This window comes from Galleria mellonella, unplaced genomic scaffold (assembly GCF_026898425.1).
Source record: "Galleria mellonella isolate WM207_F2 unplaced genomic scaffold, CSIRO_AGI_GalMel_v1 utg54, whole genome shotgun sequence".
NCBI lineage: Eukaryota > Metazoa > Arthropoda > Insecta > Lepidoptera > Pyralidae > Galleria > Galleria mellonella.
Window position 1 is genome coordinate 514,499 of NW_026442114.1, and position 23,233 is coordinate 537,731.

Consider the following 23,233-nt stretch of genomic DNA (forward strand, 5'->3'; position numbering starts at 1 on the left):
ACAGCAGTGTAACACTCATGCGGGTTGGTAAACATGTTTGTGGTCACTATGTTCTTTTTTTGAAATATTAATTATAGTTATTATAAAAAATATAATTTTTACTTAATAATAAATTTTTAAATAATATAAAAATAATAATTGAATTGCAATGTAGCTAATTATTATATTAAATATTTAATAATAATAAAAAACAAATATATTTAATATTTTTGATAATATAAGTTATAGGTAGGCGATGCTCATTATAATATACAATTTTAAAGTGATCTTGCTTCTTAAAAAAGGTGCAAATATTTGATATATTCCAAATATGTCTACACATAATTGGAAGTTTCCCTGCTATCCTGAGATGGCTACCAGACAATTATCAATGTTCTCTTAAATACGCCTATGTTGACAATGTTTAAAAATAGATGGCGTTTAACAAAAAATATGTAAAAGCTCTGTATAAAATTAATAAACGTAATATTATACCTTTATGAGTACACGCGAAAAAAGTCACACAGCTTGTTATGAAATGTAATATAATGGAAATACGAACAACTGAGTTTCATAAAATATACTTTTGCTCTCACGTGCTCGGTAAAAATGGTACAAGGCGTGTCATTTCGGTGTGACACGGTGACAATGTGACAGGCAAATTTGACAGGCGGCTTTCCCGAACACCAAGCCTGCGGGTTAACGATCGAACGAGAGATGCACCAGCTAATCACTCGCCATCACTTTCACTCACCTGATCCCACTCGCACTTCACCAACTCGAAAGTTGTTATTAGATTATAATAAAATCGTTCGTCATTCGTAATTCGGCAAAAAATCGATTTTACGACAGGTTGTAAAATCGAAATGTCTGCTAGATTTATTATTCCTGTGCCGACGGTGTCGTATAAAAAAACGTAAAAAATACTACTGTAAAAGATGAAATTTTTCTTCCTTGTTCACTAGTTTTTACCCGCGATTTTGTTCGTGTGACCGAGATATATTATTTGACCGCGATAAAAAATAGTCTACGTCGTTCTTTGTTCATGCGAAATACTACATGTATATAAAATTTCATAATAACTAGTCAAACTGTTAAGTCGTTAAAAGGATAATATTTTGAGCGTATTTAGATTGGGGCTAGATGGGTTGCGCCTAACCCAAAATTGTCTGGTACCTATCCTAGGTTACGGATGAAGTTTTGCAGAGCCAGGGAGGCGCCTCTCGCCCTGGAGAATAACCATAAATATGTATATATAATATAGTATGTTAGTATATATAACGATTGGAAGTCACCTAGTGTGTTATTGTAATTGTTGTAAATAGCTTATAAAAACACTACAGTACTCTAACTTGAAGGACATGTAATCGACATATAGGTCTCTCTTTAAAAAAATTTCATTGGAGTAAAAAGGAATTTTTATTATTGATCTTACGGAAAAATTCTTTACAATGTGAACGTGATCCTAGGCTATCTAAGGATCCTACACCGTGCGGGTTTCTTTCTGCACATTGTAGAATTATGTAGAAAACAAAAATAAACTTATATTTAGATATAAGTTTATTTTTATTATAAAATAAATTTATACCTAATTAGTTAGGTATAAATTTATTTTTGTACTTCTTTTTTCTTTAAGTTTATAATTGTTTAAGTTATAATTGTTATTGACATGCGCCAAACAAATATTTTCTTTTTTTTATTATTAATTTATTAAGTTCGTCATTTATACAAATTTTATTGTGCAACAATAAATAAATATGACTTTTACGTGTTAGGACTAAAGTTCGATATAAATATATCTTATGCTATAAATGTACAGATAACTTTTCTTATTTGACTCAGGATCTCTGATTGCTTTACGACATTCATAAAAATATATGATCCGGTGCTATTTTTTCCATCAATTACCATTTAATCACTCTCAATCACTTTCACCCTCTGATTCTACTTGCACAACGATTTGAACTTGAAAGTTGATTGCACATAGAATATTTCTTAGAACGCCCATTTATATGGCGGTGACATTTTCTTGAAATTGATTTCAAATACCTATTATGGTTGTACTCAGATTAATTCAAATCTTCAGACATAACTTTAGTGTTTTGTTTATAAAAATAAAATTGTCTTAAATTATTACTTATTTACTAGCTGTATCCTGTAGCTCCGCATGAATCAGTATATAAAGTATTCTTTGTACTAAGTTAGGATATAGCCTACCCGTGTAGTCAATTTTATTCAAATCCGTTTAGTAGATTTTGTGTGAAAGTGTTACAAACATATATCAATCCATCCATCCATTGTTAGAAACTTTTGCATTTATTATTTTAATAGAATAGTATTTATTTATTTATTTGTTCATTAGTACGTGTATGTGTATAAAGCGAACCTAATACTAAAAGCATTCTCTCCCAGTCCACCTTAGGGAAGTGTCAGAATACTCAAATGTGGTACTAGTAAGTATTGATATACATACATATTAAAATTACATTATATATATATATATATATATATATATATATATATATATATATATATATATATATATAATATATAGTATATTATGAAATATATATATATATATATATATATATATATATATATATAAAAGATATATTGTACTATACATGAAAATGAGAATAATATATAGTATTTATAAAATAGAAATAAAATAGAACAGTATGCTTTGTCACTTTATAAAAATTAATATTTTAATCTTAACGTAAGTAACCTTTTTTTAATTCTAATAAGTTAAATTTTAATTCGACTCGTTTTTATTATTATGCGCCATCTAGATGTGGTCTGTTTTATTTTTATTGATCTTCCTTAATTACAACGACCCATAAATTTAAGGAATAATTTATATAATAGCATCTACAGAGATAAATACGATAATTTCCTTAATTTTATTACGTTAGGTAGTAAATAATCTAGTAGTAAATTTAATGATTATTTTAAATGCAAAAATTATTAGCATGTTTATTAGGTATTTTTAGATAACTGAATTCTTTAAGTGTTCAACAAAAAATTTGTATTTATCGGCAGTAAAAGTAAGATAGATATTTTAGCTAAAATATTAAAAACTATAATTATAGATTTAATTATTTAAGTGCATTGTAGAAGATTTTTGACTATTTTTCAACCATTACTAAAAAGAGAAAGGTCTAAATTCCTATTTTTTTTATTATAGGTTTCGCTATTACACATTCAATTTCGACCTGATTTTATTCACTTTTGCATTTATTTCGCGTATTTTTCTATATTAATTTTGTTACAATCGAAATAGCAACGTTGTTGGAGACAAATTGTTAAATTATTTCATAGAATAAACACTCACGTAACATCTCTAGTGTTGCAGGTATCCATAGACTTTACAATTAAACGGACTGTATGCTTGTTTGTTACCTTCGTGGTATAAAAAAAAAAATATATTTTAATACTTTATTAAAATCAAACATTATATTCTTCCAAAAAGAATGTTTTAATAAAACCAAATAAAAAGGTAATAAATAAATAAATAATTGAATTTAGTAACATAATGTTTTTTTTTTGTATCCAGTTAGCAATTAAATTTAATGTATTAAATGATTTTCTATTCATTTTGCTATTAGATTTAATAAAATTGTGTTTTTTGGATCTATTATTTGTTTGTTTACGTTTTCGTTAAATTCAATTAAATGAGACTATAAATAAATCATTCGTTTTATCTTGCGCACGCGCATGCGCATTCGTTGATGTCTTTGATATGCGCCGACAGTCTCAGCTTTGTATTTACATATACAGATACGTACGTACGTAATAAGTATGATAACTTATGGGATACAATTTGTTTACAATAATATCTTTAAGTTTATTTTATCATTATTATGTTATAACATAAATAAAGGTAGCAAACAATCTTACGGCGAGCCTGATGTTAACAACCAACGTAGTATTTAAGTGACTTGTAAATGGAAAGATTCTCAATTGTTATTCACAACTATGTTATCTATAAAATGAGTTTTTTTTTATCTGAAAAGATATACTTTCAGATTGATACAATAGAAATTTTATTAAAATCGGCTCAGTAGTCCACTGATGTTTTTCTTTGTATTGCTTTGCATTAGTTAGATTTTATTATTAAAACTAGCGGCCCGTCCCGGCGTCGCACGGGTAGACATTTTTACATTTTAAAAAGTGGCCATTAAGGCTGCACACGCGACGGAAGTTTAAAAATGGAGTAACTTCTCCCGTTTTCCCAACATTTCCCTTCACTGCTCTGCTCCTGTTGATCGTAGCGTGATGAAAAGTATAATATAACCTGTCCAGGAGTATGAAGAATTGTACTAAGTTAAGTTAAAATCCGTCTAGTAGTTTTTGTTTTTATAACGAAATTACAGACAGACAGACAAAAAATTTACTGATTGCATTTTTGGCATCAGTATCGATCGCCCCCTGATAGTTATTTTGGAAATATATTTCATGTACAGAATTGACGTCTCTAAAGATTTATTATAAGTATAGATTTAATATGTCTACAAGTCTTCTCGTCGTTTGGTAAGGTTCGAAATATATTTTGACATAGATTTTGTAATGATTGAATTGGTTGATTATTTTGCGGAACAAAATCCATTTGTGATTTACGTAAAAAAAAATTATTAAAATTTTTATAACTAGAAATTTTCTACAAGTATATACATAGTTATTATACAAGTTGAATGTTTGTTAGAAATACGGCGTTAAGAAGCACGATGCGGTTTTTACTCAAAGTACCGATGTATATTTGAATAGACATTATAAATATTTGTTCAGGAGCCGGCAGAGGGCGCAGTGTCTAGAAAGTGAACATTTGATTGCTCGTCAAAATGGTGCTAATGTTTTTAAGCGACTACGAATAGAAGATTATTGACTCCAGTCTGGAAATTTCAGTTTGTAATTTTTTTTGTATTTAGTCTTTTTCTCACAAAAAAAAAAAATTCAATTGTGGCAAAGGCAGATTTTGTTTTAAAAACTAAATATTCTATATGACCACTTTGTATGCATTTCTTTTCAGATAAAAAAATAATATTTCCAGATCGGTTTAAAACCGATGAGGTAACAAATAAAAAAAAATGGATTGAGGATCCGTTTCTTTTTGAAGTCTGTTGAAAATACTTGTAATTAAAGTTTGCTTATTCTTATTCTTAGCTGATCGTTTTTTAATAAGCTGATTGTTACTACTCTGGTAAGGTGGTTCGGTGAAGGGCTTTATTCGAAGTTTATCCCTCGTAGAGTAATATAATTTTTTTAAATCACTGTGGTGACAAACATGCATATGGCCTACCTGATGAGAAGCAATGATCGTAGCCTATGAATGCCTGTAATACCAGTGGTATTATGCGCGCGTTGAAAATTCTGAAGAAATCTTTAATCCCTTTTTTTTAAGACCCCCACGCTGTAGTCTCTTTGATAAACCTCGACAGGGAACTCATTTACACATTGATTCTTTCACATCTGAGGTGGTGATGAAAAAAGGAGTGGTGATGAAAATGGACCTAAGCAATAATAAAATTAATATGTATGAAGTGAAATAAGCACCCACTAACGTATATATATTATTATACGTATGTAGTCCGACTTATGTATGCATCATTATGTATGTATTTACATACCACCACGCAGAAACGTGGATATGCAAATATACTTAGTTCATTATCATGAAAATTCTAAGCGCAATTACGCCTCGTGGCGGGATTGTAATTTTAAATAATTTAAAATCTATTAACTTAGCGACTAATGTATTTTAAATTTCTTCCAACAACTCAGTTATGATTGCTTGCTTGCATATAGTCGGATCCACTTTTCCGTATTACAACTAGTATCGCAAAAGTGCAACAAAACTTACGCGATTTCGTTCCACTCCCGCGCCGGTGTAACTTTTCACCTGAGCCGGCTCAGAGGCTCAGTTGAGTCCGCGCATTTGTAACGCAAGCACGCGCCTCCCACGCAGTCGCGTACAGCTGATCAACACGCGTCGTGCAAGTGCTAGCAAACGCATCTGTGATAGTGACATGGTTCTGTGTATACATTGGATTCACTAATCGTATCATTAGAAAAGTAAGTGTTAACAATGTTCACAGTGTTAATAATTCAACAAACAAATATTTAAATTTAAAATTTGAAAATACATGTGCGTTCAATAATCATTTCACAATTACACACCGACCCAATAACGTCAACATAATTAAAAGATAAAACTCAATTAAAACAAGCGAGCGACATACACGCAAATCGATACACAGAAACCCAATTCTGTGCTGCAATTAATTCGCTATCTGCGTTAATGCGTTGCCAACATCGTGCACGTATTTAAATTATTTAGAAATCCAACTCGTCACTTGCAAAAAATGCACGAAATCGCCGGAGCGGCGCGACGCCGCCGGCGCCGGGGGATACGATGATATTTACACGCCATATGGGATGCGACTAGAAGCGGCGTAAGGTTGAATTAGATAAATTTCACGTGATACACAAGTATTTTGTAACTTCTGTAACTCTTACTACTTTGAAAATATAAGAAAACAAATAAAATCGACTATTCTTTTTTGTTTAAACCTTATGCGAAGTGGCATCAAAAGCACGGTGTTTCTAATTCGATTTTAATCATAATAAATTCTATACTGATAATAATGATTTTATTTCATGATCGATAGGGTTAAAAATCTCGTTGGTATCATATTAATTATGTCCCAAATGAAATAAAAAAAAATCGATGTAAGATTAACAAACATATCTGGAAGCGTGCACATACAAAAATTGACTTGATTTGACAAGCAATTTTTTTTTTAATAATTTGAAAACAATAAACGAGAAGTATTTTAATTGCTCGACTTACGGCTTATCTAGATAAGAGATATCTCCGCGAGTACGAGCCGCCGAGTATGTCAGTGGCTCGCATGTGTAGTGAGAGTTAGAATAGGTAGCAACGACCTGATACCCACCATCTCAAATTAGCACCCGTAAAAGAATTTATATTTATTATATATTTTTTTTTTACGTTTAAAATCATAAGCGTGAGACGTACATCTTGTGTGCTCGAATTATTTTATTTTATTGGGATAGGCCGCTTTACGAGTGAGGCAAACTTTTACTACGAGAAAAATGGTTTTCCATAAATTTGAATATTGGTGATTAGGTTATTTCACGTAGATTGTTTAAAAGATAAGGAACTTGTTATGACAGAAAGATGAGCGTGATATGAAATTTTATGGCATTCGTCGTCTTAATATATTTGTATAAATAAGTTTTTATAATTAATTCAAAATTTTTATAATTATAAATTAACTTCTTTGCGTAAGTGAATTTATTGCTATCAATAGACGAAACTGTAATATTATACAATATAAACTATTTATGTAAATTACGAATTGTAACTTATTTCATATTGATAATTTTTTATAATTTTTACCATGTGGTCCCGGCATAGAATGGACCACCCCTTTCGTTCCCATAGGTGTCGTAAGAGGCGACTAAGGGAACTTAAAGGTTGAGGGATGGATAGCAGTGTATCTTTTATAATATCACAAAAGAATGACTACGGTTGCCAACCCGCCTGCCAAGCATGGCAACTACTGGCAAAACCCCACTTTTGTGGGGTAGGCCTATGTTTAGCAGTGGATAGCTGATATGATGATGATTTTCCCTAAGCGTCAATTCACAATAGATAATCGTCGATAAACAGAAAGAGAATATTTAAAAATTAAAAAAAAAGCTTCACGTGATGAAGGTATATGTAGTACCTAAATACATACAGCAGCATCCCTTATTACTATACACAGCCATACGCACACAAGTAGACACCTCATTATTTCATCCACAATAAGATTTGACATCAATTACCTACACAACAGATCCTATAATGAATTAACGTAGACATGTTATTAATTAGAGGGAATTACCGTTAATATATTGCCGTGCAATTTTCTTATATTGGTCCTTCGAGCCGGACATTTGCTTCGGGGAGTGTTAACTTTCCTCCCTTTACGGTCTCTGATTACTGGTATAACCACATCAGCACTGGTTTCATTATTGATAGACATGCGAGCTATCGATTATACTATGAATCCTATGGCGTATAGTAATAAAGTGCAAATTTTAATAATATCACGCATACACTACTTAAGATTATTGTTAATTTGATTACGGTGATAAATCTTCGCTTAATGATTTGAGTAGGATGTCGATATTTGGTACCAATTAGTTTAGAAGAGTGATAATGACAAATGTTATGTATAAAAATTACTGAGTACAAAACAACTACAAGTAGATGATTTATAATCGTTAATTATTAAATAAATTGAAAGAAGGCGACGCTGTTAAATAATATTTATTGATTTTAATAATTATACCGATTTCAGCTTTAGTTTTTATTCATGTGACCTTAAAAAGTTTTGTATATATGTATATATAAAGACGTATATATAAAGTATGAAATCGTCGATTTTCGAACTCGTCTTTATCCAAGAAAAATGTTTAATCTCTATGTGAAGTTACAAATAATTTCAATTTCAATCTGTAATAGACAGAAAATTTAATTGTTGAAAAAAATGGACAACGTTTGTTTATTATCTACATAAATATGATTTACTCGTGTACCAAGTTACATTCAAATTCGTTCAATCGTTCGAGAGTAATTGAGAAACAGACATCTAGATATTCAAATTGCACATAACAGAGCCATGTGGTCCAGGTATAGAATAGGTCAGCCCTTCCTTTCCCGTGGGTTTCGTAAAAGGCGACTAAGGGAACTTATAGTGGAGGGATGGGCAGCAGCGTCCTTCTTAAAATATCATCAAAAGTCAAACTTTGGTTGCCAACCCTTCTACCAAGCGTGGCAATTACTGGCAAACCTTCTTTTATGAGAGAGGCTGTGTTCAGCACTAGACAGTTTTTTTTTATGGGTGTAAATGGTATGGTAACCCCGCCTGCGCTAACGGGATACGCTGGCGGAGCACCAGTGATGGGTGATCGATGAGAATGAAAACAGGCCAGTTAGCCCATCATGATAAATTCATCAGGAATTGACCATGATAGTTTCCAGGAAGAACCGCGGGGAGGTCGACCTGGTTAGGTATATTGCTAGCAATGGGATTCTCAGTCTCCATTACTAACAATCCCTTTCCCCCCAACAGTAGACAGTTAATGGCTGAATCAACAACAACAATATAACATAATTTTTCAATAATACAAAAATGAGTTTTCCAAATTGGAGTAAAAACTACCATTGATATTAGATTTTCTCTGTCTGTCCCGTAAAGGAAATGGGGTGATACATATGTTATATTATTATATTCACAATGTAATTGTAAATTAATAAAATTAGAAATATCTCACATGAAATGTAATTGTATTACAAGAATATTATTATTAGAGATTAATAAAAAGTGATTACTTTATATCATTAGGCTATTTTTTGCCTCCAAAAGTAGGTTTCCAGAGTTGGATGAGACAAGTAGCGAGTCTATTGATAAATGTTCTTTTTTGTTATCAAACAAGACGACAGTGAAGAATGTACGACAGAAATCCGAGTTCAATTAAACGCCCGAAGTGTTCATAGCGAGCTATTATACGTTAAGTGAAAGAAGTGCTCATTATTTTTTGAAAACTACCAGATGGTCGCGATGTAGTCTGCGTGGATGTTTTTTTAATGAACGACAAAGTATATTATTTAAAGAGGGGTGCTATAAGTTGACTTGTCTATGGTATCATGACTCCTAAACGAACAGACCGATTATGATGCGTTATTTCGTTTGAAAGCTGACATGATCAAAATGATTCTTTGGTAGAATTTATGAACATCTGTTCAGGTGTTTCGGGTGTTTCTTTCATTTTTTTTATTTGTTTATATGATACTTTGATAAACAGTCGATTTGATTGAAAGTGGTAACCGTCGTCTATAGACGTGAACAGCACTATGAGTTAAGGGTGGATATTGTATAGCAACATCTATATATATATATATATATATATATATATATATATATATATATAGATGTTGCTATATATATATATATATTGACTCAATAATAGATAAATTACCTATCGGTTATCAAATATATAATATTGAAAAGAAGAAGCCGCTCGCAATGAATATAGATATCGTACTGGTATGGGCGATATTGCAATGGGTGGTCCTCAGTATCCAGAAGAACTTAATATATAGATATCAGATATTATATCTATCTTTACCATAAAAATTACAGAATATACCGTGATACTCATGGTACTCGCCATGTGTTTCTATTTCTGAACACTTCGAAGTTAAGCCTTCGTGCCCCACAATTTTATTGTCTACACTTTAAATTAAAACACAGCTATGGAAACATAGCTGTTTAATAGAAATACGCACGGGACAAAGGTACCCAAGCACATGACGTTTGTACAAAGTCTCCCTCTGATAAAAATAATGGCAACCTCACCTGTGCTATCAATATATACTGGCGGAGAACCAATGAGGTGCGTTAGGCAATGATGAAAGCAGGTTAGTTGGATCATCATGATAAATTTACCAGGAATTAATTACTTAAATGGAATTAAGCCATCGTGTAGTCTCGGCATAGAATGGAACATCCCTTCCTTGTCCACGGGTATCGCTAGAGGCGACTAAGAGAACTTAATGATTGAGGGATGGGCAGAACCTCCTTAAACATCACCAAAGCCTAACTGCAGTTGTCAACCCGGTTATCAAGCGTGGTAGCTACTGGTAAAATCTCCCAATAGGGGAAAGCCTATATTCATCTGTGGACAGGTAATAGCTGACACGATGACGATGACGATGATAAAATGGAATTATTCACGATATCTTTCCGTGGGGATCGCGTGGAGATCAACCTGATATACATATATTGTTAGTAATACGGCCACCAGTCCTCGTTACCAACAGTCCCTCTTCAATTCAAGTCCAGTTTCATCATTCCATTATCATCTGTAAAAAAACCTTGTAGATACATATTCGTCATGTAGTGTTGTGTAACACGCAACGATTGCGCCATCCACGTCATTTCGCGTTACTCTTTTGTTTCCCGCAGATTTCATCAAAATCTCAACGAGTTTAACTAAGCAAAACAATAGGCGGACGAGGATGTAATTTTATTCAAACCGTAACAAATTATAATACAGTTAGAGATGGGTCTAAATAAAATGTAAGTCATAGGAATTGCTTCAATTACCAACAATTCGATGATGCAGTGCTCGAAGAGGCGCGCTCTTGTGGTACGGGCGATAACCATGTGGTTCTCTTTGGACATTATCATCCTTTTTATTATACAACTTAGAATGGTAATTAAGCTGACGGTCCACCTGATGGAAAGTGGTAACCGTCGCCTATAGACATGAGCAGTACCATGGACATAACAGAGTATACTGTTTCCCCCATGCGTTGTCATTCTTGAGGACTCGGGTGTTATTCCTCTGTATCCTGTAAATTCACGCTATATCCCACCCTTTAAATCGAAACACAGCCATGCAAACACAACTGCTTCACGGTAGAAACACGAATGGAACAGAGGTACCCAAGCAATCGACTTTTGTACAAAGTCTCCCCCTGGTACTATATAGCATTCTCTCCCAGTCAACCTTTGGCAAAACACAAATGTAATTAATTATGCGGTGAATTCGCCACTGAATTTCCGTCATTCGATTGAATGGAGAACTTCCTATTTTATTGGATTGGAAACAATTCAATGTTGCCGAAATATAGTAAATACCAGAGCTACAATAAATAAGGAATATAGTGAAAAATTTTGAATAAATATTTATTTTTAATCCAAACCAATAAATTAAACTGGATTAAAATTAAAAATGTATCATTAAAATTTTTGTAAATCATTATAAATAAAGTCGTGGATTATCGGCAATACCTTTAATTAGGTGAAAATAATAACGAGTCATGTATATTGGGAACAAAGGACAAATTAATTATTTAATATTTAAGTAATTTTTAAACATTATTGACATTAATTTATATATGTGTGTGTGTGTTTGTGTGTATGTGTAAAGATTTGTTTTAATTAAAACAATGGTATTCGTTTCAATGATATTCTAATTATTATGTGTAAGCTTGATTTATTAACATTTTTCTCATATCTAGTTTCTTATCCGCCCTTTATGTTTAAATGATCAGGTAAACATTTTTTTTACTGTGCGGTATATATTCGGTTATCTCATCAAGTGGCTACACGTTTAATTGTATTTTAATTATGCAGTTCAACGACCCCGTCTAGACCACGACCGCAGAGGTCACTGCGCAGTCCGTTGCGACGAAAAAAAATATCATTAGCGTTCTTTTTTTTTTGGTGTGCGAATAATGACATGAGTGTGCTACTATGTTCGGAATCGAGCTCCATTGCGAGATTGTCCAATGTGAGGTGCGTATCTTTTTTTTTGTCGATAATCATCGATGGATTGAATCATCGATTTTAATTGCAAAAAATGTGGTAATTTGTAACATGCATGTTTTACTAATTGATTAATTACAATATTTGACGAAGTGTAACGGTTTAATATGGTGTTTTAAATTCTCCCGTACCAATGGGTAGAGGTTCGGTTCTCAGGAAACATCCAAATATCTAATAATCTCTAAAAATATAACAATTTTCTTTTGTAACAAAATGTATTTAACGATTAATTATATTTTTTTTTTTCATTTTATTTACTTTAATTAGCATGCAAATACGTTCAAGAAACTATGGACTTTTAATACGACTTAAACCTCTTGAGATTATATTTGGTATTTTAATATTTATAGTTTAAATATAGAATTAAATCGATCATGGTCTTCAAACCCTTTTGGGGGCACGGTTGGTGGGGACTCGGGGAACTCGTCTTTACCCCAGCTTTAACTTCGGGCGCAATTATTTCCGGGTCGCTGGGTCTAAGCACACTCTAGTTCTCTTTGTGTGGTGTGGTCTTCTCGTTGCTTCATGGTGATAGTGGGTCGGGGTACTTCTATTTTTTCTTGTGTATATACGCTATAAGTATGGTTTCTTCTTCTTCTCTCGCGTCTCTTTTCGTTAGGCGGGGTCGGCTTTCGTAATGAAGTGAGATGAGTCCAGGTATATTAAAAAAAAAATGATTTATTTTTCTTTCTCTTCTAATAAATTTACCACAAAAAGACATTCAATTGTAGTTCAAATAAATTATGCAACAATAAACGAAGTCCCTGTTTATTTATCTTGTATAAATAATAGCAGTAACTTTATGTTAAATGTATAAAATAACAGGTAGTAAAATTTTGATAATACTGTTTTGTTTTTAAGTGAGTTATTACTCGTAATTTCGAAAATAAGTAAAAAAAAATTTACAATCTGATTGATTGATTACAAATTGATTTGATTGATGAGAATATTATTGATTTTGCAATTAGCTGGCCAGGAGCCTGAGATTATATGTGTATTTTGTGTAATTCATTTTATTTATTTATTTATTTATTCTTTATTGTATACAGAAAAAATTACATTCATTTTATTTAAATGAATTTATTTAAATATAATATAAATTAAATTCATTAATAATTTCTATTTATTTATTTATTCTTTATTGCACCAAAAAACATAAAATATATACAATAACAATTAGAAATTTCAAATGAAATACAATAGCATAAAGTACAGATTAAAATATATACATAAAGGTACAAAAGGCGGTCTTATCGTTAGGGCAATTTATTACTGACAATCTTTGATTAAAGGAGAACAGATAAAAGTGGGTACGTGGTGGTTTATAGAAATCATGTTTCGGGAAAAAAAATATATTCTCTTTCTGATGAAGTTTTTAATGACGTCACATTTTATGTATTTATATTCTTTACTCGATGCGTAATTTCGTCCCAATCTAAATTAATTCTATAGCTCAGGTATAACACGTAAACAAATGAAGGTTTATTTATCATTTAAAGATAGGTACTAAATATAGAAAGTATAATGATAAATCCATAATCTAATGACAGCCAGAGGGAAACTTTGTACAAAAGTCGATTGCTTCGGTACCTCTGTCCCATTCGTGTTTCTACCGTGAAGCAGTTGTGTTTGCATGGCTGTGTTTCAGTTTGAAGGGTGGAATATGGCGTGAATTTACAGGGTACAAAGGAATAACACCTGAGTGCTCAGGAATGACAACGCATGGGAGGTATCATGGGTGAAACAGTATACTCTGTTATGTCCATGGTACTGCTCGTGTCTATAGGCGACGGTTACCACTTTCCATCAGGTGGGCCGTCAGCTTGTTTGCCATTCTAAGTTGTATAAAAAAAAGCTATTATTAGACTTTAGAATAATTTGCTGCAAATTATCTATGTATTAATAATAATGTTTGTTGACTTTCATTTGTTTTTCTTGTTTTTCATTAATGATAAACTTAAATGAATTATACGATATCTCAAAATAATCTGACCCTTGAGAAAAAAACCTGATTTTATTATTTGCTTAAAAAAAGGTGTAACATCAGGTAGATAATATTATTTCGTTAAAGTTGTTTTTATTGTATGTGCCTTTATTTTTGTACATGTTTTGAATCCTGATCCGAAGTTTTATATTCCTACTAATTTCATAAGGTCAACAGTCGACAAATGCCTGTGGCTACTACTTCAGTATTTTTGTATTATGAGGCAAAAATTTACATGTAAATACATGATTACGTGTTCTAATTTCAAATATAACGTAATACGTTCACGAAACATCCCGTCTTTCATCTTTATGGTAATTTATTAATTGTCATTCGCCCAGAGTAAGCAGTAAGAGTGAAAGAGAGAGAGTGAAAGAGAGAAAGAGAAAGAGACATGCGAGCAGTATATTTTATGTAAGAAAAATCGCGAGGAATACGAGGTTGAGTTACAAGATTGCATTATGCCTTAATGAATTTTTAACCAACAACCTCAAGGCAGGAAACCAGTAGGTGCATGCGATTTAATAAAATCTAAATATAATATTTACAGAGTACAAGATTTATGTCGTTATGTATTTTTTCCATATCAAGATTATATTTATTTTTTTATTAGGATAATAACAATCTTTATTTCGCTCTTTTAAATTTAATTTGATTAAGATTTCTAAAATAAATATTAATAACGTCGAATATTACTTAAACAAAAAGTAAATTAACAATTAGTGAAAATAATCTTCATGTTTTGTATCCGATCCAAAGGTCTCCATAATGTTTGCAGCATTTCCACGTTGGATTACCAAAGAAATTAACAAAAATTTTACATAATAAACTCATCATTTATCATCGTGAAATATTTGTTGGACAGATAAAAAAATATTGTATAAGTGCCTAAGATTTAAAGGCTCTTTTTTTGGATATTTCATAGTATTTTTTTTAAAACTTTATTGTGTGAGTTTTACTAAATATTACGACAATGAATATTTTATAATCTTTATAATATTTTAGCTTTATTAAGTCTTTATACAAGTACTATTAGTAATATTTATTTTTAAGAAAATATTCTAATTTATAAATTAAAGCAGCCGTGTGGTCCCGCCACAAAATGTGCCAACCCTTTCTTTCCAGTGGGTGTCGTATGAGGCGACTAAGAGAACTCAATGGTCATGGATGGACAGCAGCGTCCCTCTTAATACATTATTAAAGCTTAACTGCGTTTACTAACCCATCTACCAAGCATGGCAACTACTAGCAAACGCCCACCCCCTGTTCCCCCCTATTCCCGTTGACAGTTTACGGCTGACATGATGATATGATGATTATAATTAATTACAGATTCATCATAATCATTTAACAATTTAGCATTTATCATCTCGATTTCGCGATGACAAGTAGTAAAAAGTAGGTTAAAAGCCGACCGACCACTTAGAAACCTGTGAATACATCCAATCACATATCTGTCATTTTATGCGAAAAACCACATCATTTGCAAGCTTTTTAAAGTATTAATTGGTTTTATCTAAATACAAAATCGATGTTTATTAATGATTTAATTATCTGATAAAGTGGGCAACGCTATTAAATCTTTTATTAATCGAATTTCGTGAACGCTGCATCCATGAATCCGATGGCGTTTATTAATAGAAGTTTAGAACATGGTAAGAAGGTGGTACAGTTAAATAACAATGTGAACTCGACTTGCTTCCGGTCATTTAGATTGTTACCAAATGTTAACACGCTGTTGTTCAAACGGTCGCGTCTAAAATTGAAGATGAGTGTAATTGTTTGATATTGGATTGGTGGTTTTAAGAGGAAACGAAGTTTTTTTTTTATTAACTGTAATGTTTATGAAGAAAATATTGATGTCACGATTTGAATTAATTCATTTGTTTATAGCTACACCAACTGTTTATTGTATTTAGATTATTAAATTATTAATTTTTAATATTAATTTAAATTTACATCTTAGTAACATTGCGGTGAAGAAATATATAGACGGTGATGGTCAAGTTTCAAGCAATGAAAACAAAAACTTTTTTTTACAACACACGGGGCAAACGAGCATGCGGCTAACCTGATGGTAAGTGACTACCGCCGCCCATGATCACACACACAGCGGCATTGCAGGTGTGCTGTCGGCCTTGTAAAAAGGAATATACTCTTTTCTTGAAGATTATGTTGTCGTATCCGTTCGAAAATACTGCTGCTGGAAGTTGATTCCAAAGAATGGTTGTGCGTGGAAGAAAGTGCCTTGAAAAAACGCACGGTAGGAGACCGCAGATATTGGATTACATTTGCACTTTCTATATTTGATTTAGTTCAACTTATATTTGACCGAATTTTATCTATAATAATACCCGTATAATAATAGATCGGAAGGGTTTATGTGTCGAAACACGTTTATCTTTGGAATTGCCAGTTGAATTTGCAATTTTTTTTTTATATTTAATAGTTCATTTCTTGAGGAAGTGTATTCACCATTACAATACCATCATGAGCTGCAGAATATAGGTACTCCTATCATAATTAGTTTTATATGAACTAACTAGGACTAACTATGACAGAAGTACAATTCTATTTATTACATATTTGGCAACACCTACACCTTTGTCGCACCATGAAGAACTATGTTTTCTGTCAAGTGTAACTTGAATTACTTTAAGAGAGGAAAAGTGTTTATAAGGTAGCATAGCGTGGGTTGCAGGTTAGTTGCAATCTTGCGTTGGACCTGCGGTCCAAATAGATTTAATAATCACCTTTAGATAGCTATATATATATATATATATATATATATATATATATATATATATATATATATATATATATATATATTCTATTCTGGCACGATACATAGTCTATGTATCGTGCCAGAATAGAAAAAAAATAGAAATAAGAGTTAATCCGAGAATTAATTCTTCCACTGTATAAAAAGTGGCACGAAATCAATTGTTGAATAAAATGTCTTTCTATATCTGTGCCATTGTTTGTAATCTTATGTCATTTGTCAACGAGAGCTTGTAGGTCAGTCAAGTTAAAAGTTAACCTCGTAGCCGATATAATAATGTAATCGTGCATCCGACCGTCCGTTGTCATAAAGACGTCTCCAGACGAGTCGTGATAACGAACCGGGTCGTCTGATTCACAATATTTTTGTATGAATGCAGTTCTTAAGGTCATGAACAAGGAAAATATTTTAAGGAAAAACTGTTTGACATTATTATTCTATCTTGGATTTGTATATTTTTTACTTCTTTTTTTTTATGAAAATTAGAATGGTAAAGAAGTTGGCTAATGGTGGTGGAGAGCGGTAATAGTCTTCGAAGAGGAAGGAATTTTTAGTAATGAAGACTAAATACTACATTTTATAATGATTAGTAGCTACGGTAACCGCTTATCATCAGGTGGGCCGTATGCTTGTTTGCCACCTGAGTGGTATAAAAAAAAAGTCAAGGGGTATAAAATAATTGAATAAATAAGGTCTCGTACATGTTTGTTTGAAAGGTAGGATATGGCTGTGAATTTACAGGGTACAGCCTAACACCTAAGTCCTCAGGAATAGCAACGCATGGGGGGTATCATGGGCAAAACAGTATACTCTGTTATGTCCATGGTACTGCTCATGTTTATAGGCGACGGTTACCACTTTCCATCAGATGGGCCGTCAGCTTGTTTGCCATTCTACGTTGCATAAAAAACATTAAAAACGACAGACGTACTGAACTATTATAATGCGATGTATTTTTAATGTCACATTTTTGGATTTTAATTATGTTATTCATGTAGTTTCTTTTTATATATTAACTAGTAATCCGCCTCGGTTTATAAACTTATCAATCTTTTATAACAATATCAATGCTGCGAAGATACATACAATAGAAATTGGCATATGGCATTAAGCTCGCCACTTATACAAAGTTTTATTTTGCAATAAAGAATAAATAAAATAAATAAATAAATAGAAATATATTTAATATGCGTATCTCACTTTATAATCACTTATCTAAAAATATGAAATTAGTAAGTGGAAATTATTTCAAATCGATTTTGTTGATATGTTTTTTAGAACATTATGTTGATAGTGTCAAACAATAAATGGAGTTTAAAAAACAGTCTTGATATATTTTTAATTTTTTAATTATATATTGACATTCCAATTAGATTTTTTTTTATTAAAATTATTGATTAATTATTATATAAAAAATATTGTTATTATTATGTATTTTTATTGACTTAATTTTATCAATAATTTAATCATATTTGACAAATAAAATTATATATACTGAATAAATGCAATGTTAAGAACTATGTAATATTATATTTAGTAAATATATTATTTGAGTTGTAAAAAATATTTAAATGACATTGAAACCAGTTTTAAAATCCGTTGCGTAGTTAAGAAGAAATAAGCGGAAAAATAGATTGGTGAGCGACTTTCATTTTATACTCTTTAGAGATGTGCTATCCAAATAAATCAAATAGAAAGATACACAAAAGAGTTATAAATAACTTAATTATTGTACACGTTTAAGTCGATCAATCAACACACGTTCCTGAGCGAGCATAATGGATATTTAACGAGATCTCCTTAACAAATAAGCCTGCACGAAGGCACGAGTGACGACTGGTTATCAACAAAGTAAGCAAGAAGGTAGTTTTTCTTCATGTAGCTGCTAACACCAGTTTCAATTAATATATGAATGCGATGCTTCAGGATGGGGTATTAGAGATTTAGCTAGGAATTAATTTTCGTTTATATACATATACTAGCTGACTCGGCAAACGTTGTTTTATCATATACATTATTTCTAGAACTATACATAAACATTTATCGTACTACAATTATTATATTCGATTGTCATCTTGCAACCCTTTTTCGGAATATAAAAATCGCGATTAAAAAACAGGAGTTGATTGCAAAAGCGTGAAAATTTGAAGCTGTATGTATTTTTCAATGCTTATTTATTTTTTTATTTTTATAATAAAATAAAAATAAAAAAAAAATACAAAATTATAAAAAAAAATATTTTAGGGGTGGGTCACCCTTTTCATTGAGGAGTATGAAAAATAGATGTTGGCCGATTCTCAGACCTACCCGATATGCACATAAAATTTCATAAAAATCTGTAAAGCCGTTTTGGAGGAGTTTGGTAACAAACACCGTTACACGAGAATTTTATATATTAGATGTATATATATACTATTAATTTTAAAGACTTAAAAATTACCAATTCTTACACGTGACTTTGTCTGTTACTTTTCATCACGGTTAATTAACGTATCCATAGATGGAATATATTAATTAACTACGTTAAAGATTCTCATCCATTCCGTATATTATGTAGTACTTGTATACTGAATTTCATAATAATTGAATAAGTAGTTCCGGTGCTAAGAGATAACAAACAAACAAACACATTTTTACACTTACAATATTAGTGAGAATTATATTCACTACACCAACACTGAGAAATAAAGCACATCATCATCATCTTCATCTCTCTGCTCTGCTTCCATTATTTGGAGTCACAGTAATATGTTTTTGTCCATATTACTCAAGGTTACAAGGCTTTTGGTTTTACGATCAGCTGCCTGCCTGATATCAACCCTCCTTGGGAATTCATTTGTTGATGGTATATACCACCTACGGCATAGAGAAAAGCTAGGGGGAGATTGGATTGAATAAAGGAAGTTATATAAAAAGGAAATTAAGGATTTATAGAGATAAGGGAAAGGGATTCCCCCTTTACTGCAGTAAAAATACAAATAAAATAAGTTAAATAAAAACAAAGTGTAAAATGTGGTCTTATCTCTAATGTAATCTCTTTAATTTTGTATGTGTATTTTACGCTATATCTTCATCAATTAAGAACCGATTTTAATGATCCTTTTTTAATTTAAAATGTTTATTTTCGTGATGACCCCTTAACAATGCATGAATATTTCACTGATCATGGGTCTCTTCCCCTGAAAAGGAAGATTCTATAATTACCAATAAATTACCTACGGTACGGTTGCATTTTTTTTTATTTGTTACCACGTAACACCGTCAGTTTTAAATTGATTTACATTCTTAACTTACAGATTGGTCAAAAAAAAATTCATCAATGTCGGTTTAGTAGTTTAGAATTTAAATCGAATTAACTGGTTTGGACAATTTTTATAATTATAAAATAAAAACCCATATACTAAAAAATTAACCCATATACTAAATTATTAAAATTGACTTCTAAATACATATGAACTATAAATTACATGAATAATCATACAATAAAAATTGTCTTTCAAAAAAACCGATTTCAGTTGTTGCAAAACTAGTTATTTTTTTTTGTTTTAAAACTAAAGCACTGAACCGATTTTAATAAAATGTCAATGAAACCGATATGTAAGTTATGTCCTTTCGGATAGACATAGAATTTACCAAATTAGTTTATAATTTATGGAATTATGAGATAACGATTGAATTGAAAATCTCCTTCTCTTTGAAGTCACTATTTGTATTTGCATAAGCTAAGACAGAAGAATTTTATTTAACTGCATTTTTTTTTTATAAATTTTGTATTTATTTATTTATACTTTTGCACTCATTAGAATATGTCTACAGGGCGGACTTAATGCCTGATGGCATTCTCTACCAGTCAACTGTTACACTAAACAGGGAGAGTAAATGGCGGTGCATAGATTTAAAAAAAATATATATATATATAAATGAAATAAATATTTTGAAAGATAACAAACATATAGAATAATATATTTACAAAAAATATACACACATAAATCACATACGATACATATATAAATAATCTCCAGAGCAATCGACTTTGTACAAAAGTCGATTGCTTGGGTACCTCTGTCCCATTCGCGTTTCTACCGTGAAGCAGTTGTGTTTGTATGGCTGTGTTTCGGTTTGAAGGGTGGGATATGGCGTGAATTTACAGGGTACAGAGGCATAACATCTGAGTCCACAGGAATGGCAACGCATGGGGGGTATCATGGGCGAAACAGTATACTCTGTTATGTTCATGGCACTGCTCATGTTTATAGGCGACGGTTACCACTTTCCATCAGCTGACGGCCCAGCTTGTTTGCCATTCTAAGTTGTATAAAAACTATACATAGTATATATTAAATTAATAATGATATATAAATTATATTGTATGTATTAGTTATAGAATATATTTTCCTATTAGGAGTCAAGTTCGATGAGTATTTAAGGATTTTACACACCTTGCTCGCATTCAGTGTTTACCAATTACCTCATTTAATTAATCTTACCAATAATTAACCATTAACGCTATTACAAATATATATTACTACATTAATTCCCTATAAAATGAATTAATAGTCGCGTACCAGCGTAATCTACAACTAAGTATCTACCATCAACTCCGCGTATAAATCAAGAACCAATATCAACGGTTAGGCACCATAGCAATGCAACGCAAAATAAACGTAACCACTCTCCGGATATACTCGTATTACCGTACGCAAACTGCGTCTGGAGATATTACCGTCGTAATATGTGTGCTTATTCCGAAACGAAATCGAATTGTTTTTGTGAATTGGATCAATTTAAACTCGATCAACTGTACTGTTAGGTTATGCATTTTATTCGCCATGTTAACAGATTTACAAGTATAAATTCTCAGAGATTATAGTCACAAGCCTATTAATATTTATTTATTTAGCTATTATTATGAGAAAGTTACCTGATATTTTTAATATATTATTATTAATAAATCAAAAACAAATAATATCTAATATTAATGAAGGTGATTGCTTTTAATATGTATTATTAGTGTTTTTTCTGTACTTCGTCCAAAACGCATTTATAATACGACTAGCTATTACTATCCTGTGGCTTTCTTCATGTAAACTAATATATCGATTTTTGCCGCAAATTTCATTAAAATAATTCGACCTCTTTATTTGTGATAGAGTAACAAACATCTAAATATCTTATTCTTCATATTTATAATTTATTAATATTACAAATATTTGTTAATATTATAAATAGGAAAAATTGGTTTGTTTGTTTGTTTTTAATGGATGAACTCAAAAACAACTCAACTGATTTTGAAAATTCTATATGAAAGGCTATATTAACAGCGAGTAATATAAGCTATATATTAATTTTGAAAATTATATGTATCCGTGCGAAGTCGGGTCCAATCACTAGGTTATATATCAGAATAGTGTTATGGACAAGACACAGGAGCGAGAACCCAGCTTAATGGTTGCGCTGATGCGTTATTGATACACGTTCGATAAAGCAACGGTAACCAGTGCATGTGGTTCGTATCGAAACGTATTATTGAATTAATATACGTATTATTATATTCGTAACTACCATTTGCATCACTTTATTTCGCGTATACCGTTCAGCCGTTGATTTTGCCGATACGGTATTTTGATTTATGGCAGTTACCATGTTATTTGTTTTGCTCGTGTGAGTCACGTTAGAAACTTTCGTTTCGTTTTTAAGCCATTTTCAAAAGGTTGTTCACAATTCGATTGTACGATCCTTTTTGTGTGTTACGAGATTACGTTGGAAATTCTGAATAAATTATATTTTTTTTTTTACAATTTCTTAGATTTAATATGGTGTTGATTCTGAACTATGTAAAGTTTGAGATTATCGGTTTATCTTTGTGGGGTAATCCTGTCATAAATTTTAATATATGCGTAATATTATATTTAGCGTGCCATCCCTATATAGAATGGACCACATTTTCCTTTCTAGTAAGTGTCGTAAAAGGCGACTAAGGAAATTCAATGGTCAAGGAATGGGCAGCAGTGTTTCTCTTAAAACATCACCAAAGCCTAACTGCATTTGCCAACTCCTCTGCCAAGCATGGCAACTACT

At 31.4% G+C, this 23,233-nt stretch overlaps 1 protein-coding gene across 2 annotated transcripts in view; it reads left to right on the top strand.

Annotated features, from left to right (window-relative positions):
- The first annotated feature begins 5,884 nt into the window (after window positions 1-5,884).
- Window positions 5,885-23,233, top strand: part of LOC113516602 (serine proteinase stubble) — a 162,891-nt gene continuing 145,542 nt past the window's right edge. For both annotated transcript variants that reach the window (XM_052898881.1, XM_052898882.1), the window contains exon 1: window positions 5,885-6,051. The gene's annotated coding sequence lies outside the window, so the exon portion shown is untranslated. The remainder of the gene's footprint in view (window positions 6,052-23,233) is intronic.